The 19,753-nt window shown below is 40.3% G+C and overlaps 1 long non-coding RNA gene across 1 annotated transcript; it reads left to right on the plus strand.

Moving 5' to 3' along the window:
* The first annotated feature begins 7,828 nt into the window (after window positions 1-7,828).
* LOC124266717 lies at window positions 7,829-16,828 on the plus strand. The gene is made up of 3 exons (XR_006895825.1): window positions 7,829-7,924; window positions 8,562-8,564; window positions 16,817-16,828. It is a non-coding gene; the product is annotated as an uncharacterized LOC124266717 (long non-coding RNA).
* Window positions 16,829-19,753: the final 2,925 nt, after the last annotated feature.

A 19,753-nucleotide genomic window follows, 5' to 3' on the forward strand; every position in this document is an offset into this window, starting at 1 on the left:
ATTTACCTCTGATTATCATATTAAATTAAGATAGATTTAAGTAAATAATTCAAAAGTGGCATAAACTTGTATACATTGGCGACTGCTGACAAGAACAGCTGCCCACACCAATGATAATAAAACATGAAGTACCATACCATGCAAATGTAAAGTTCTTGAGGGGCATATAGAAATTGGCATTCAAGTATATGAGAAAATACTATGGATGTCAACTTCTCCTTTATTGTATACACAACGTTTCTGTGCTTTTCCTTGCCCCTTCGTCAGGTGAATGACAAGGGGACAAGGATAAGATCAGACATCCATCATACAGATGTATATATATTTAGATATGGAGTCTGTACGTGCCACTTAAACAAGTTATTGCCATTTGAAATACATCATACTGACATTACATGATGATTGAACCAACAACATCAAGCACCTGTTCTATGCTTGGGTAAGACTTTCAGCTATTTACATTGAAGTTCATTCACCTAATGTTCGGAGGGGTGCTCTGTCATTGTCTTATACAACCATGGTTGACAGAGGGTTAGTGGACGGAATGCTGATTAGTTCAGTCCCCGAGTCCCTAGGTGGTTGTTTAAAAACAAATATGACTCGTCCTGATAACTGCCACATGTAAAGGTTGCCATGCTAATCGCCGCTGCTCTTGAATAAGCGAATCAGTATTGCCTTTTCCGTTGAAACAATGCAATCTGAACGAAATTGCTTTTGTAAATCGAAACGCAAGTCGAACCTCTGATACGTTATTAATGTTGAAGTGTCATTATACAATACTTGTATATTGATCATGTGTTGAGATAAGCTCAGAGGGGATTACATGACTACATAACCTAAAGATCAAGTGCAGAGGCATGGCTTTCAGCCAGACAATGAAACTACTTTCTTAGAATTACGGGATAGAGACGTATTCTCAATCAGAAGACAATGTCAATAATAACGGCTAAACCTGTAATGATAGCTAAATCACAATCCGATAGTAACATAATAACAGCTGGCAATAAGGATCTGGAATATGACGGTCACAGAGAGGATCGGTAGGCTCGTTTATCAGTGTTGAATGTGTCATTAATGGTTAATGTGAATCCTCATGGCTACCAGTGGTTGATATCTGAACTTGTATAGATATCGGTGGTGGTTATATAAATTCGCATGGATATCAGTAGTTGATATCTAAACTTGCATAGATATCGGTGGTTGATAATTAAACTCGCAAAGATACCTGTGTTTGATCTATAACACTGATGTATGAACCTTTATGGATATCAATGGATGATATATGAACTTGCGTGGATATCAGTGGTGGATATATAAACTCGCATGGATATCAGTGGTTGATATGTGAACGCGATGGCTATGTTCAATATTATTATATTTTACATCATCAAGTCGTATCTATTCGTATCTGTGTTTGACGTGATAGGATTGTGAAAATGAAGTTCCCTGTGTGAGAAGATAACTCCTTGTGACATGACTAATTTTAAGACAGCTTCCTGTATGTTTCTTTGATATGATGGTAAGCTCTATGTGATAACTGGAATGACATCAGTATCAATGTTTGACAAGCGCCGTCTTCACTTGGACAGTCACTTTTGATATAGAATGACAACTTGGACAGCCATATTTTATAAGCAGCAGGACAACTTAAATAGTCGTGCTTGATATGGAATGGCAATCTAAATGGCCGCATTTGACAAGTGGCATGACACATTAGATGGCTGTGTTTGATGTACAGTGCGACAAGATAATCCTTAGCAAGTGGGCATTGACATATATCGTACATTGTTCATGTACTTTACAATTACTACCCATACACATAACGCCACAGGAATCAGCGAGCAAATAGAAGTACGTGACACATCTTACCCTGTACTAGATTAGTTTGCAAGGTGTGACAAGATCATCTTTCTTCATCACCTCAAATTCTAAAATGCCCATAAAAGAAGATAATCTTTGACAAGTGGACACTGACATCAATCGTGGATTGTTCCTGTACCTTACAATTTGCGTCACAGGCTTCAAGGAAGTAAAACATAAGTACATGCCATATCTTACCCTGAACTACTGGACTTTGGCGTGGAGGTTCTGATGTCAGCCATGTCTGTGTTTCCTCGGTCAGCTGAACACTGCACATGTATTGCAGTCCATTTCAAACCTTCTCTAGCACCCGATGTGCCTCCAACCACGTTCCGATTTTTCAAACGTCATTTTCGATTGACAAAAAACCTAGCAGTATTCAAGAAACATATGTCGTCGTAAAAACTTTTACAATCAATGTTGAAGAGACACCTTTGTCGAGCACTCAAATCAACACTGACTTTGGTAACCTATTGCCATCGATTCATCATTTATTGGCAGTCATTCTCCTCAGAACAGTACGTCGTCTCTGATTGGTTGTATCTGTTGTTACCTCGAGTGAACACCAATCAATATCGTCGATCTATACTTGAAAGGAAGACTATGGCAATAGGCTGTCGTCTTCGTAGGATATGATTGTGGACATGTATTTAGCTTTCCTTTCAGAAATAACGGATTTACTGACAAAGGAATATTCACGCACGCCTTTTTATGGAGTATATTATTGTTGTTAGATAATAGAGATTTTGTGCGTTTAATGGATCATAAGGTTTGAATTAAACCTTTTCATACGGACAGTTCAATGGCAGCGATTGACGTTGTATGAAAAGTGTCGCCCTCGCTCTGATATCTCTTTAGTTCGGAAAGTTGAATTTATTGCCGGGTATTGCAGGTTAATGTCCAACTTGGAGCCTGACTGGGTAATGACGTATTTGTATCATAGCGAGCGATCTACGCGGATCTGCATAGATGTCGGTTAATGTGGTTGTACCTTGGTACTCTCTGGTTGTTTTGGATACAAAATATACGGTTGTACGTGAACTGATTGTCACGTACGTTGGGAGTGGACGCGGTATATGACACCATCGAGGTTACCATGTTGTAAGAACTCACTGGTGAACGAGTGAGTGATTGAGTTTAGTTTTACGGCACTTTTAGGAACAACATGCCAGTAATATGATGTCAGGGGACACCCGAACTGGGCTTCACGCATTGTGCCCGTGTGGGGAATCGAACCCGGGTCTTGGACGTGACGAGCGAACTCTTTAACCACTAGGCTTTCCCACCGCCCTCACTGGTAAATGTAACCTTAGGGAGATAGTATCTTTTGTATGACATTTTACCAAGATAACTGATTCTTAAAATTGAATGTATGAGAATACCATAGTCCACTGTCGTTAGGCCTCATTTGCAGCACTCACTGGAACTATTTTGTCATGTATATGGATGGAACATGGACGGGTCAATATAACTGTCTTTGTCGGCAAAACGAGTTGAACCGTGGCATGGGATCTGAGTTGGCTAGTACTATTTTCAATCTAATACAAGTAAAAACACACACACGCACGCATCCACGAACACACACACACACTCCGGGTTAGAACTGATCACGCTTGTAGTAAAGCGACGGCATCACCAGTGCTCAGGCTCGCTGCCTTGGTTGATGCTCGCTATTGAATCTGAGTTACGTTGGTCGATGCTCATGGTGTCAATCACTGGATTGTCTGGCCCAGACTCTAATATTTACAGACCGCCGCCATATAACTGGAATGTCGCTGAGCGTGGTGTTACAGAACAAACATAGAAACTAATATACAAACACACACTCACAGTCACATTACCACAAACACACATTACCAAACACACACATACTCACACTACCACACACTCACATTACCACATACTCACATTACCATACATACTCACATTACCACACACTCACATTACCACATACTCACATTACCATACACACTCACATTACCACATACTCACATTACCACACACTCACATTACCACATACTCACATTACCATACACACTCACATTACCACATACTCACATTACCATACACAATCACATTACGACACACTGACATTCAAATTCCCACACTCATATTACCACACACTCACATTACCACATACTCACATTACCATACACACTCACATTACCACATACTCACATTACCATACACACTCACATTACGGCACACTGACACTCACACTACCACACACTCACATTACCACATACTCACATTACCATACACACTCACATTACGACACACTGACACTCACATTACCACACACTCACATTACCACACACTCACATTACCAAATACTCACATTACCATACACACTCACATTACCACACACTCACATTACCACACACTCACAATACGACACACTGACACTCACATTACCACACACTCACATTACCACACACTCACACTCACATTACCACATACTCACATTACCATATACACTCACATTACCACATACTCACATTACCATACACACTCACATTACGACACACTGACACTCACATTACCACACAGTCACAGTACTACAAGCTTACATTACCACACACTCACATTACCACATACTCACATTAAGATACACACCCACATTACCACATACTCACATTACGACACACTTACACTCACATTACAGCACACTCACATTACCACACACTCACCCTCACATTACCATACACTCACATTACAACACACTCACACTCACATTACAACACACTCACATTACCACACACTCACATTACAACACACTCACACTCACATTACAACACACTCACATTACCACACACTCACATTAAGACACACTTACACTCACATTACCACACACTCACATTACAACACACTCACACTCACATTACCATACACATACATTACCTGACACTCACATTACCTCACACTCACATTACAACACACTCACACTCACATTACCACACACCCACATTACCACACACTCACACTCACATTACCTCACACTCACATTACCACACACTCACATTACCACACACTCACATTACCATACACACCCACATTACCACACACACACAATCACATTACCACACAATCACATTACCACATTACTCACACTCACTTACTCACTCACTCACACTCACATTACGTGACGAACGAACGCTTTTACAACTAGGCTACCCCACCCCCAAAAATCATTAAAGACCTATTTATCACAATATAATAGCCGGTACATATATTTTGGATATATCAGTTTTCACTATTTAATTACAAAACAAGGGTAACCTTTCACTTAAAGCGTTCGCCTTATACCCGAGTTCGATTCCAAACGTAGTACAATAAGTGAAGCCCATTTCTGGTGAACCCCGCCGTGATATTGCTGGGATATTTCAAAAGGCGGCGTAAAACCACACTCACAAAATTAGTTATTAATTTGTAGCTTGGCCACCAAAGGGGAAAGGGCTTTTGTAAACTCTAAGGTCTTCGTTCTCATTGTTATTCTTGCCGCAGCGAGTACTTGTCCTTGCATTCCTCCGTTAGTGTAATTATTCCTGTATACAAAAGCGGCGATGAGTCACGCCGACCACATAACGGGGGTAGTGAAGCGTGACATTTGGTAACAAACCGTGACAAGACTCTTGAACACCGTCACAGAACGCGGTATGTATGAGTGAGTGTGTGAGATCAATAAGGACATAGGGTTTTCGCTGGCCTTGCAATGGAATTCACTGTACGTACTGTCAGGTATTCAGGTATTTCGGTCAGGCGAACAAACCACTCAGTCATTAGCACTTAACTTGTGGACCCCCTCGTTGGTCTGCAACACTTGACACATGGGAACCTCTCGATGGTCACTATCGGTAGATATCTGGTTCAAGAGGTCAACGATTTTATTGGGTGGCGAGACGTTCTTCCATAGTTGTTTAGGTTTGTAAGGAAAATGGGTTTCTAGGTGGAACTTGGCCGTATATTTAAGTAGGTTCACATATTGAGAAGAACTGTCAGGGTTTCATATCAACATATTGGAACACTTTAACAGTAAACCATGTTTAAATGAACACATTTATAAGAATCTGTCGGATATAACGAAGTATGTTCTTTATCCCCCTCCATGTGCTGTATATATTAGCCGACATTCGTATAGCGATCCACGGTTGTAATGAACTAAAGCTTTTGCTCATCATAACCGAACACAATGCCATTTAGAAAGTAGACAGATGTTAGATGTTTCACACACACACACACACACACACACACACACACACACACACACACACACACACACACACACACACACACACACACACACACACACACACACACACACACACACACACACACACACACACACACACACACACACACACACACACTCAGTTCACAACACACTCACACTCACACTTACATTACCATACACTCACATTACCACACTCACACTCACATTACAGCGTATCCAAGCTTCTGAACCAGAACTGAAATACTTGCTTCTGATATAATGCACATATACACATTCTATGCATCCGCCTATATGCTTACTTATTTTGCTACATTTTTCAAATGCTCGATACATGACGTCACATTATTAAGACGGACAAATTGCTATTCATTTACATAAACCAGACCAAGTGAGTGAGTGAGTGAGTATGGTTTTACGCCGGTTATCTCAGCAATATCCCAGCAATATCACGGCGGGGGACACCAACAATGGACTTCACACATTGTATCCATGTTGGGAATCGAACCCGGGTCTTCGGCGTGACGAACGAAATCTTTAACCACTAGGCTACCCCACCGCCCCAAAACCAGACCAAGACATTTGTCAGCTGAGTTTTCATTATTTAATTACAAAGCAAGGGTAACCTTGTACTTAAAGCGTTTGCTCGTCACGCCTAATACCAGAGTTCGATTCCAAATGTGGCACAATAAGTGAAGCCCATTTCTGGAGTCCCCCGCCGTGACATTGCTGGGATATTTTAATAGGCGGCGTAAAACTACACTCACAACAATAGTTATCAATTTGTAGCTTGGCCACCTGTTACGAGTGGAGAGATCACACAACAATTTATAATAGCTATAATACTGGCAGTCTATACATTTGTAGAAATGTGCAAAACAAATATCATTTGATATGGTTAAAAGTCTTACTTTGGATAAACAATTGTTCCTGTTCCATCACATTCCTCAGAATAAAACCACATAAATCCATGAAATGAAATACTTATGTGCCTACATGGCACATTCAGAAAGTCAGTTTAACTAGCCGACGTTGCCGACATTTCGCTCCCGACCTGGGCACTGATCACTTTGTGTTTTAACTTGCTTGAGCAAGTCAAAGCCCAAGCTACAATTATATAAAAATATATATTGAAAAGAAATACTTGTTCTGATAACATACCATATCACTGGATGTTGGAAGTTTAACAACTCCTAACTTCTACTTTATATCCTGTTCACACAAACCACGGATGGTTATTGAGGGAAATGCTGACCATTTAGCTCTTGTTTTGTAACAAAAATTAATGTTTTAAATAATTCTTTCAAATACTCCGCTGTCCTTGGAACACTTAGAGTTTCCTATACTGATGCTACAGTGTGTGCACTTTAAATGCAGACCATTACCAATACGTCATGGACGAATACGAGTTTCTTTTCCTTCTATCTTAAATCAGCGTGCCAGGTTATACTCAACCAAAAGTTCTTTGACTCATATTCTTCCGACTTCTCGTAACCTTTAAAGCTGAACGCGGAGAAACTCAAATTTGGACCGTATCTAGCTGAATTCAGTGGTATCATTGTTCTCTCCTTCATCATCAAAGACTGATGCAAACTTCTACTGTCGTTAGTGAAATAAATTATAGTTCGCATATTTTTGGTACGGTATTCGATTATTTTATAGTTTGTGTTGATTAAGCGGTGGTGCTTCTTTAATTTTGATCTGGAGAACCGAGATATACTCATGGGTTTATACTCTTACTTGTGCCATTTCTGGTGTCCCCCTCCGTGATATTGCTGGAATATTGCTAAAAACGGCGTAAAACTAACTTACTCACACTCACTCTTACAATTCGCTGTGCTGAGTTAGGTCATCTTGGCTCCTCCAAACCCATCACAGTGGCTTTGAATCCCAGGACGCCTTGATTATGTTTGTAGGTTTGTCAATACAATGTCTGTTGTTTACGCTGTGTAGACGGGGCGGTAGGGTGGTCTAGTGGTTAAAGCGTTCGCTCGCCACGCCCAACACCCGGATTCGATTGCCCACATGAGTACAATGTGTGAAGCCTTTTTCTGGTGTCCCTGCCGTGATATTACTGGAAAATTGCTAAAAGCGGCTTAAAATTTGACTCACTCACACACTAAACCGATCAACATCCGAATCCACTTCGGGATTTCAAGCGACATTAGGCTGAAACGCCGCGATATGCATATGACTTCAATACTGCGGCGTTAACTTCAACTCACTCACTCAGTGATACGCTATGCAATGACTGTTCCCGGCCCCATGGTATTTCAGCGCCAGAGGAGACGACAATTGTGCGAACTCTATAAAATTCATACATGTATTCGAAGTTCTGATATAGAAAATGCATCAAATTATTTGTTCAATAGATCCTGAGTGTACCCTCGGGTTATGACGACATACACTCAACCCTGCCAACGAGCCTGACCGCATGATTCATTACGTCTCCTTTTAAGACAGGTATTGGTAGCAAGTGGAATCGCTCAATCCTGAAACCCTCGCAGGGATTACTGCTTCAAAACGGGTAAATTAACCATTTTGTAACATTTTTATGTCGCTGCCTTGTCGTTTAACTACAACAAATATTTGTCACACAAAAAGAAAACAGCTATGATTTGCTTCATAATCATACAAGCAAGTTGCTATACATGATCGGCAATCCAGTCATGGCGGGGGACATCTCAAAATCTATTCCGGGAGACCTGTCGGTTCCTTGTCTGTCGTAGTGTCATAGTCACGACTGAAAGGGATGACAAGTGGTGCCACAGTTGCCTGTTGTAAGCCATCCCGAGACCAGTAACCTTGTTCAATGACGTTAGCTACCTTGTTGACACAGTTTTGCCAAGTTTCAGTCGTGATTTTGTTAAGGGATTCCTTAACCAAAACCTCTTCGTCACGTAATCTAAAAGTTTGATCTGGCAACATCTCCTTTGACAATACCCCATACAGGATTTTTCTTCACAGAAACTTGATCCGGTTTAGATTTGATTTTGCACAACACATGCCTGTCGTAAAAGGCGAATAGCGGAACCCCCGTGGTTTGGACAGGTGATTCTGTTGATGCATGCCAAACGACAAACGAAAATCTGTGGGAAAACCAGCTGATTTGTTTGATGCATGCCATCGTACAGGAAATGTTTACACTGAAGAATTACCGAATGAATTACTGATGAATTTCTCGTCCACACTCGATTCTTTTACACACCTCAAGAATATTGATGCCCGAAGCCTTACAAAACAAGGAAACAAAAACAATAAAACGTATATTATAGAATTATATTTTCCCCCAAATCTATGTCTCTCATTATGAAATCCTTAAGCACTGTATCCTGGTTGTACTAGAAACATAGTGAATTGGGTGGTCAGGATAGGTGATTTTGTTGAATGGTGATTGCATCGTTGCTCCCTATATCAGTCACTGGAATGTCTGGTCAGCGCCGTCGTGCAGCGGGATTACTGGATCGCAAAAGTAGAGAACAAACGAAGCCGTCAATGCGAATAGTGAACTACTTTTTATCACCGCAAATGATCTTTGATCTCCTTGACGGACCTTGGCCTAATCCATGATGAAGAGAGGTGAAATTGGGTTTAACGTCGTGCTTGAGAATATTTCGCTCATATGACGACGTGCATGCGTGTGTATGTGTGTACTAGCCCAGAATGAAGCTGGTATTATAGTGCTAGCCCACTGAGATACCATGCGAAGCATGAATACCCCACTCAGACACATTATACTGACTCCGAGCCGACCAGTCCTCCGAGCATTAATGCCGAGCACCAGGCAGGGACCAACAAGTACCATATTTTAACGCCTTTTGGTATGCCGCGGTCGGGGATCGAACCCGCGACCTTCCGCTCTCCGGGCGGACGCTCTCTAACCACTACACCACGGAGGCGGTCTAATCCATGATGAACCTTGATCATGCTACTTGGTCTGTCTGTTTAACCTTGTAATATTCCAACTGTATGTCGACTGTTTGTAAGAGATTGAATCGGGACCAGACAATCCAGTGATTGACATCATGAGCATATATCTAAGCAACTGAGATAAGATGTCACACATGAACTAAGTCAGCGAGACTGATCACCAGATTCCGTAAGTTGCCACTTACGACCAGTATGGGCTTGTTGCAGTGCATCAAGATGTTGCACTGGAGGATCTCTCTGGCGTATTGTGCGACCCATAATGTCTCACATATGTTCTATGGGATTGAGATATAGACTCCCCGGCCAGCACGGTCGAGTTGTTACCGTCTCTTAACGTAAGACGATGTGACCCAGGATTATCGTACCTTGGCTGATCTTGCGTTCAGAGGGTGATCATCGAAATGTGGTACAACGGGCCTGTTTGTGACGTCATTGATGAGCCGTTGTCCATTCAGATTTTGTCTGATCCTCACAAGGTCAAGTTAACAGTAATGTGAGAGTCCCTTACACCATCAATGAACCCCCGCCAAACGGCACTTGCTCCAAGACATTCCGTTGGACAGATACAGCGTTTCCCCAACTACGAGGTCGGCCATTATAGTTGTGTACAGAAGAAACCGACTTTCGTCCGACCTGTGCACCCTTCCCCTTCACGTCAAATTAAAGTGACGTCGAGATTGACACAAAGATGGTCGTGATGCTTTGTGCTCTGGAGATAACAACGGATGTCTGATAGGTCGCCTGCCGCTATTCCCGGCCGATTTTAGGCGATTTTGGAACGTTCTGTTGGATAAACGACGATGTAGAAGCTCCGTTGTTTTGAACACGCCACTTGATATGAACTACTTTGAGAACGGGTGCATCCTCCCTAACAGGCTGTCACTCGCGGTCCATCAGAATAAGGACGGTCCTTAACGTTATTAGTATTGCATGTAATGCTTGCCATTCGTAGCACGATCATTTCTAAACTGCATCAGGTAAGAATAATCATACTAACAAAAATAATTATAATAGGAATATCAATGGCTATATGGAGTAAACATCACAGGTGTTGCGTTACATATTTTTATGTGTATACATGTAGGTCATGGTGTCATTGGTTCAAATTTCATTCAACATTTAAATGTCCTTCAATATTGTGCAAAGGTTTTCACATGTGGAATGAATTAGAACAGGCAGCTTATATCTGACCACCCAGTGCCTTCGAGTATTCTTTTGAGAGGGTCTTATCTGATTAGGCTGCATTCCTGTCGGCCATTGTGTTGTACTGCGTGCAAGATGGTATCAGTGTAAATTTTAGTGTTGATTGTTGTTTATAGCGGGTTCTGCGCGGATGGGTTTTCTTCACGTCGACTAAGTGAGTTTATTTTGCAATGGATTGTTTTTGCTCAAATGCACATATCAGTTCATACACGGACATTAAGGATCTATAAATTTTGGACAGTGCCATCTTCAGCGGCATAAGTCTGCCACTGGTATCAGCGGAGGGACACATGACGAGGGTTATTAACGCCTCATCAGTGCTACATGTGCAGAAATGATAAATGAGCACTAACAGACTATTCTTTTTAAAGTCTTACAAATATAAAAAAATAATGTATCGTGTTTAGCAAACATATATTTTAACCATGGGTGAATGCGATCGCCACTTATCAATTACAATATTAGTTGGGCGTTTTGTGACCATTTTACGGCCCAAGCAAACTAATAATTATGGTGTGGACGACTTAAAGAATCCCGTGACCTGGGTCAGTGGAGGGTCGAATGTGTACCTCGTCGTATTGTGTGAGTGAGTGAGTGAGTGAGTATGGTTTTACGCCGCCTTTAGGAATGCTCCAGCAATATTACGGCGGGTTACACAAGGAATGGGTTTCATACATTGTGCACATGTGGGGAATCGAACCCGGGCGTCAGCGTAAAGAACGAAGGCTTTAACCACTAGGCTACCCACAAGCCCCGTGTCGTGTTGACTGTTGCTTATGATATCATTCTTACCTTTGTTTGTTCTATAACGGATTGCATGTTTAACGCCGAATAATCATAAGATCAACGCAATCGAATGTGATTGCTCGCTGTTCCCATACATTGTATGGGTTAAGTGTTGTATGTCTAAGGCTTGATTTGTTTACAAATAACATCGTACAGCTGTAATACTACTGAAACAAATATATATTCATGTTTCAGTCACAATTGTACAATCGACTCTGATTTTAGCAGAGAATTCTTATAGATGTAGAAAGGGCTATATATTTCACTGCAGAATACCATGTGAAACAAACTAACACACGATAAGCATGGTTCCAGGAAATCAATTGTCGTCTGTAATTTCTATGGTTACCACTTTCTTGTCCTCTAGTTCCAGACACTGAGAAATGCCTGACCCTCCCTAGGACTTGCATTGACACCTCCATGGTCAAGTGTAGTTTTCGCACGGTACCAATCTGTGGGCCCCTGCCGGAAGCAGCCTGTTGCATTCACTCTGACATTGCATAGTCGCCTCTGTTGATAAGCATAGTGGCTAAAACCAAGTCCTACCCGCATCTTTACGGGTCATAAATCACATAACACTTTCTTAGGGTCTGAATGAGGTTCTAGTAACTAAAATATGTTGTATCCAGGTTGGCCAGTGTCCCTGCCCTCCCTTCTGAATTCAGTTGCTAAACGTTTTAACCGATGTCATATTTTCGGCTAATAAACGATAACTTGTATTAGTCATCTTAGAAACTTGGTGGTACAGTCATACGTAAAAATATTTTATCAGTACTTGAAGATGATCGTTCAGCCTTTGTGTATGGAGAAGGGAAAAAGATCAAATTTAATTGGCCAGCATAGACTGGGTGACGTTCTTCCACGTTGATGTAAAAAAACAAACTTCTCTCAGTATCGACTGGAAAGTTTTATTGCAGAAGATTTTGTTTACAAAATTTCCGATAGCAGGAGCTGGTTTATAAGGCGTTGTAATAACTGTTGTTGTTGTTGCTGCTGCTGCTGCTGCTGTTGTTGAACAGGCAGAGCTGAAAACAATCAAATATCAAATCAAAATATATTTGTCCCTCATGTGGAGTGTGCATTGCATAAACCATTTTTCACGCAGAACACTTCTGTGCCCGAATCATCAATGCTAATTTTCATCACCATGTGCCAATGAAAGCACACTGGTTAGATGGATTGATAATGCCCCAAATATATATGTACTGGCTATTATGACTTGGCAAAAATGTCTTCAGTTATTTATGGGGCGGTGCCGTAGCCTAATGGTAAAAGTGTTCGCTCGTTCAATTCCCCTCCTTGGTACAATATGTGAAGCCCATTTATGGTGTTCCCGCTGTGATGGAATATTGCTAAAAGCGGCGTACAACAACATTCACTTACTCACTTCAATTGTTTATACTGACGTCAGGTAATAAGAGCACATGACACAAACTTACGGAAACAGGTCCTGTTGTCGAAGGATGGCAGGGATAGGTTGGGGTTGCACTGACAGCTGAAGGACCCGGGAGTGTCGACGCATGTCCCACTGGGGAGATAGGTACGGAGATTGGGCTCATAACTCACCCCACAGAGGTAATTATTTTCTGAACACTCGTCGATATCTGAAACAAAGGAATACACATTCATTATGAGTTTTGCTTGGATTGTCGCATACCGTAGTAATGAGAAATGTATTCCCATATTTACTGTAAATAATCGAGTCTGGACCAGACAATCCAGTGATCAACAGCATGAGCATCGATCTGCGCAATTGGGAACCGATGACATGTGTCAACCAGGTCAGCGAGCCTGACCACCCGATCCCGTTAGTCGCCTCTTACGACAAGCATAGTCGCCTTTTGTGGCAAGCCTGGGTTGCTGAAGACTTATTCTACCCCGGATCTATGTTTGAAGAAGTCTTATGCATTTATGTTTTGTGTGCATCAAAAGCATTGGCCATAATTCCGAGGGAGCATTGTAATTTGAAAATAAATAAATATGGATTCCTTAGAATAGTTGATGTTGTAGATGTGCAGCCTCGTGGTCGTATTGTGCGTGAGGGCAAAAAATAAATACACTCTTTGACTGAATAGTGAAAGTAGTTCCGGTAGGTAATCAAATGGCAATATTTCTGAAACAGCCAATCAGATGTCAGTGAAAACTGTATCCTTCGTTGGGAGGTTACAGAAAATATACCATTAGAACCTGCATCTCCCTTTCTTTGAAGCTAATAGATATCCACCATCACGACATTCACACACTTCGTTATCATAACAAAAAGGATGTGTTTGAATTGTTTCTTGGTTGTTACTCCAATGGCGAAATTATGTGTGACTTACTGGAGCACACATTCGGGTCGATTAGAGTCGTCTGGAAACCTGTTGTACAGCTGCACGTTGGGATAATTGTAACTGGTGGCAGGACACAGACGCCATTAAGGCAGCCAGCAGTGTCGCACAGAGCTGTCAACCAATCAAAGTACAATCTTAACTCACTATACATTTCTTCCTGACAAATCTTTCAAAGCATTTCTCCTGAGATCACTTCCTAACAAGATAATGCATTTGTAACAATTCGTAAATGAACATTACATAAAAAAAAGAAATAAATACATTATGTTTTACATTCACCTAAGTACTTACGTTTCACAGACAAATTGATTTGGTGCAGTTTGCAGGTTCCAAAAACAGTTGACCCTATCATATGAATGTATGATTAACAATGTACAATATACACTGTACCTAATGCTAATTCACAATTAGAAAATACATATAATCCTTTAATGACAATTATGTATATATAGGACTTGACAATCGAAATGTATATATAGAACTAAAATTAGTGGTCCCCTTGAGTTCCTTGTAATCGCTGGTTACTGTGATATTCCTATTAACATTGAGTTCTCGATAATACAGCCTCTAAAATAGACTAACACACAGTAGAGGAAACCTATAACACACTTTGAGTGTAAATGACTTCCACTTTGTATAATGATACAATGTTGCACTTACTTTGAGCAGATGTTGACGGCAAGTATACCGCCAAAATAACAGCAAGGGTGGACAACGATGAGTACATGGTGTAAAACAGCGAGTGTCAGTGGACAGTGCATCTGTGCTGGACAGTCAAAGAGTTATATAGCTGCCCTGTCTCACCCCAAACAAAAGAATATGTTTTTTGGTTTACTTTCTCCTCGTCATGGGACATAAGATCTGTCCATAACATGATAGAACAATAGCAGTACATAGACAGCTATGTGTGAACATCCATCATGTGTAAAAATATCTTACACCAGCAGTAGTTTTTTCTTCAAGGATATTAACGTCCAGTGAGGTAGATGACCTTCGATCAAAGTGACTTTATGACTGACCTCACATTCACACCAGGAGCGTGATGCGATTGGCTGCAATAGTGTAAAGATCGTAACATATCGAACTTGTTGGTTGTGTTGAGGTGAGGCGATAGTTGATGGATGACAACCAGCATCTCTATAGTCCTCTCTATGAAACAAGCTTCAATAACATGCCAACTTTCCATCTCTGTGCAGTTGTTAGTTGCGAAAGCCCCCATATCTGCTGATCAACAACGAATTCGATTGATTTTCCACGCTATTGAGCAGTTTACAGAAACGTCCTATTTGCTTAGTGACGGGTACACGTATTGCACGTGATGCTCGCGTTCCATCGTAGCCCCGTCATAAATAGAATCATGGTGCACCCCTCAAAATAATCATAAACATAATTATGATATCAATATGTATGGCTATATGGATAGAAATCATATGTGTTGTGATATTATTTTACATGTGTATAGTTCTAGATCTGCATTCTTTCTTACTTACAACTGACTTTAATAAGGGATTTTCAGGAAGAACATTGATCTAGTGCTTTTCTTAAGGGATGCGAATGGTTATATCCTACGTCTGGCTTAATTACCAAAGTTCTGTGATGCCAAGGTATAAGGTTTGATGTGTCCCCCTGTACCGCCCCTGAGTGGGGAAATAAGTGCTTCAAAATAGTCATGCTATTTGGCCTTACTTTTGTGAACAAATTATGGATATTTCTTTAACATCACATTCACTCGGGGCGTAAACAAGCGCTCTGGAGCTTAGTTGTTCTCTATTCACTGTTCTCTATGCACTGGTCTCCATGTCGAATTTGTATGTCTATAGTTAAAATAAATTGTGTTCCCATGAAAAGAACTGGGCACACTTTATTTCAGAAATAGAAAATTGAATGTACATTGACATTCCTCACTCAACCCTTTCTTTGCCCTTGAAGTAAACCTCTGGCATAAAGTCATACACTAAACGCCAAAAGAGACGTTACCCTCCTTCCCGAATGACGGATGTACCTATCTTCAACTGGAGTTGTGATGCCTGAACGTCCACTTCTTGATCTGTCTACGGTGACCCCAGTCAGTCTGAAGCTTTGAATAAGTCTTATAACCGTGATACGGTGGCATCCGAGAGCGTTGGCAACAGCATTGTATGTCGATCCCATCCCCACCATCCCAATGGCGCTACCTCTCTCTTCAGCTGTTAATCGTGGCATATTTCTCGTTCTTGTGTATCATATCATCTTTTGTAGGCTCTCTTCATACCCAATAGGATCATTCTACATGTGAAATGGATGCAAATACTGCTTGAATACTGCTGCGCTTTGGCCACTGATATTGCTATGCTTAAACAGAAAATGGAACAATGTTACTTTACAAGCAAAAATGTTAACAAAGATCATTGTAGAAGTTCCTAAACATTCTTTCCACAATATCAAAGACACGTTTTACATTTTTTCACAAATGCAAATCAGCAGAAAATGTTCTTAGGAATGATTCTTTTACGATTTTACACACTCTACAACAGCTGTTTTTTGAGTTAATGGTTGAAAAATGGTGACTTTAAATGGCTTACCTTTGTCCCAAAGCAGATTTCTATTTCAACCTTTCTTTTGGACATCTTAATCACTATTATTGGTTTATTTCGACATGGACGAAAATAGGACAATTTAACTCTTCTGAAAAAGATGCATTTCACCTAAATATGAATGCATTTGAGAATTCTTTCGTGATTTGAATAAAGCTGTGTTGTTAAGCTTTCTTGTAAACCAATACCTTCTAACACTTTGATAGTTTTCAAGTAATTCATAAATGTAGGAGGGTAACGTTTCTTTTGGCGCGTAGTGTATCTCTATCACAAGTATCTTTCAAAATTAACGGTGCATTTGGGGACACCAGAAATGGGCTTCACTCATTTTACTCAAGTGTGAGTGCATTGGTGTCAACCTTATCTATAAAATAATCCTTCAATTGAAAAGATTACATGAATTTTCTACATGGGATGCTAAATGACCATTTTCGAATTTTTCAAAGAAAAAACAATATTCGTTTGTTACCATTCGCTGGTTATCATTATATATGTGGTGTCGATGACTTGAACAATAATGCCTATGCACGAATGTTCAAGTGGGTTGTATGGCCTGGTTAATAAAGTCAACTGGGATGAGTGTTCTGCACACTTCTACCCTTGCGATATTCGGATAAGATGGTGTTTATGTTAATGTTTCATTTCAGTGCGTGTATACAGTTTATGGTCTCCCTCTATAATGCTCGTATTATACGAAAACGAACTGGAATCGTTCTTTTACAATGTTTGTTTTTTCACTAGGCATTACATTTTTTCACTAGGCTTTATTACACTTTGGCACAGTGAATCATGATCAGCGTTGGTTTAAATTGTAGGAGTTCCTGTAGTGAGCTGATTGTCAGTTCGATTTAAATATTTGAAAACAAAAACAGTTTGAAATCCATATATGCTGTTTGAATTTTTTTAGGTGTAGCCGTATGTATGCCTTGTTTATCGGTGGTACACAAAAACCTATTGATGCTAGTTAATTTGAAATTAAATGGCTTTAAGTATATATTATATAATATCAATCTGCAGATAAATTGGAATTTGATGAAATACGAATGTGGTGGGAAGAACGATCAGCCTTGAAAAAAATGAATTGCTAGATACAGTGTTTTCGGGGAAAAAGAACTAAAACTCTTTTGTCGCATCTTATAAGAATAGCAGCCTCGAATGACAAGCATGGTGGCTTATATAGAACTAATTCCTACCCGCATCTGCACGTGTCTTTAATGGGTCCTACTACTTTGTTTGCGTCTCAATTAGGTTCAAATAACAAATGGATGTATTTCCAGATTTGCCAGTAGGTGTGCCCTCTCCTCCTGAATTCAGTCAATATCTGATTTAACTGATGTTATGGTTTTCGGTCGATAAACGAACACTTGTATTGATAATCGTTTGGTCATCTTAAAGCTGATAGTACAGTCCTATGTTCATGCATTATATAAATACTGATAGATGATCGTTCGGCTTGCTTACATTTCAAATAATAGATAAAATAATTTAGTTACCATTTGTTACCAGAAGCGCTAGATGCCCATCGACTGGAACTCTTGGATGTAGTACCAAGGATTCATAGAAAATTACCACAATATTAACTGAAATGTTTTATTAAAACGTTAGCTTACACAAGAATATAGAAATGTTGACAGTGCAAGATAGTTGTTATAACTGCAACATGTCAGACTCTTACAATCGTAGGACTCTTCTATGCCCAGATATCGGGAGATGCCATTCCACATTATCCAGATATTATATATCCGAAATATTATAAACTAGTAAATATTATTATATGTAAATATGTTTTCAATGAGTTATACTGACGTCGGGTAATAAGAGCACATGACACAACGTACGGAAACAGGTCCTGTTGTCGAAGGATGGCAGGGATAGGTTAGGGTTTCAGTTCAGAAGACCATCTCCCAAGAATTTACAGGTATGGTGGGGCGGTGGGGTAGCCTAGCGTTCGCTCGTCACGCCAAAGACGCGGTTCGAATCCCCGCATGGGTACAATGTGTGAAGCGAATTTCTGGTGTCCCTCGCCGTAATAGTGCTGGAATATTGCTAAAAGCGGCGTCAAATCATCCTCACTCACTCACTACAGGCATGGTTCTTTAAAACTAATACATTAGATGAAGTGAAAAAAGAAATAGAGAAATAAATTTACGTTGACATTTCTCGCTCATTTTTCTTTTCTCTACATATATGAGCACGGTCCTAAACATTGGACTTTGCTGTCTGAGTCATAAACCTCTCATTCAATGAAAAGATAGAAGTGATTTTTCGGATGTCGACATGTTGGACTTTCATTTTTACCTTTCTAGATAACGAAAATCATCATTCAATGGTTAACAAGTGTTGATATTGAATGTGGCGTGATATTTGTTTGAAACAAAACGAGAATTGGTAGAGTTGGTATCCCAGTTATGTAGAACGATGTTCAGGGTGTTGATCACTGGATAGTCTGGTCCAGACTCGATTATTTACAGACCACAGCCATATAGCTGGAATACTGCTGAGTGCGGCGTAAGACAATAAACCAACAAACAAACAGTGGTTTTTGATCAGTGACGGTTTTAGTTGTAGGTTTTTTTTCGCAGGTTGATCCTGTTGACGGTCAGTTCGATTTCATTCTTCACACACAATGACATACGTGTAATCTAACACAGTTTGAAACCCAGACATTTTGTTTGACTTTGTCATGTTGTAACCGTGTGAATGCATTATTTACTGGTAGTGGTACAAAAATGTAGATGCTAGTTAATGAGCAATAGCAGTTTTAAGTATAACATTCCGAACTAAAAGACTGTTTGTACAGTTTCTACTGTCGTTATATTGTATAAATCTCCACGAAATGT

This window comes from Haliotis rubra, unplaced genomic scaffold (assembly GCF_003918875.1).
Source record: "Haliotis rubra isolate DU_JTF1 unplaced genomic scaffold, ASM391887v1 Scf1274, whole genome shotgun sequence".
NCBI lineage: Eukaryota > Metazoa > Mollusca > Gastropoda > Lepetellida > Haliotidae > Haliotis > Haliotis rubra.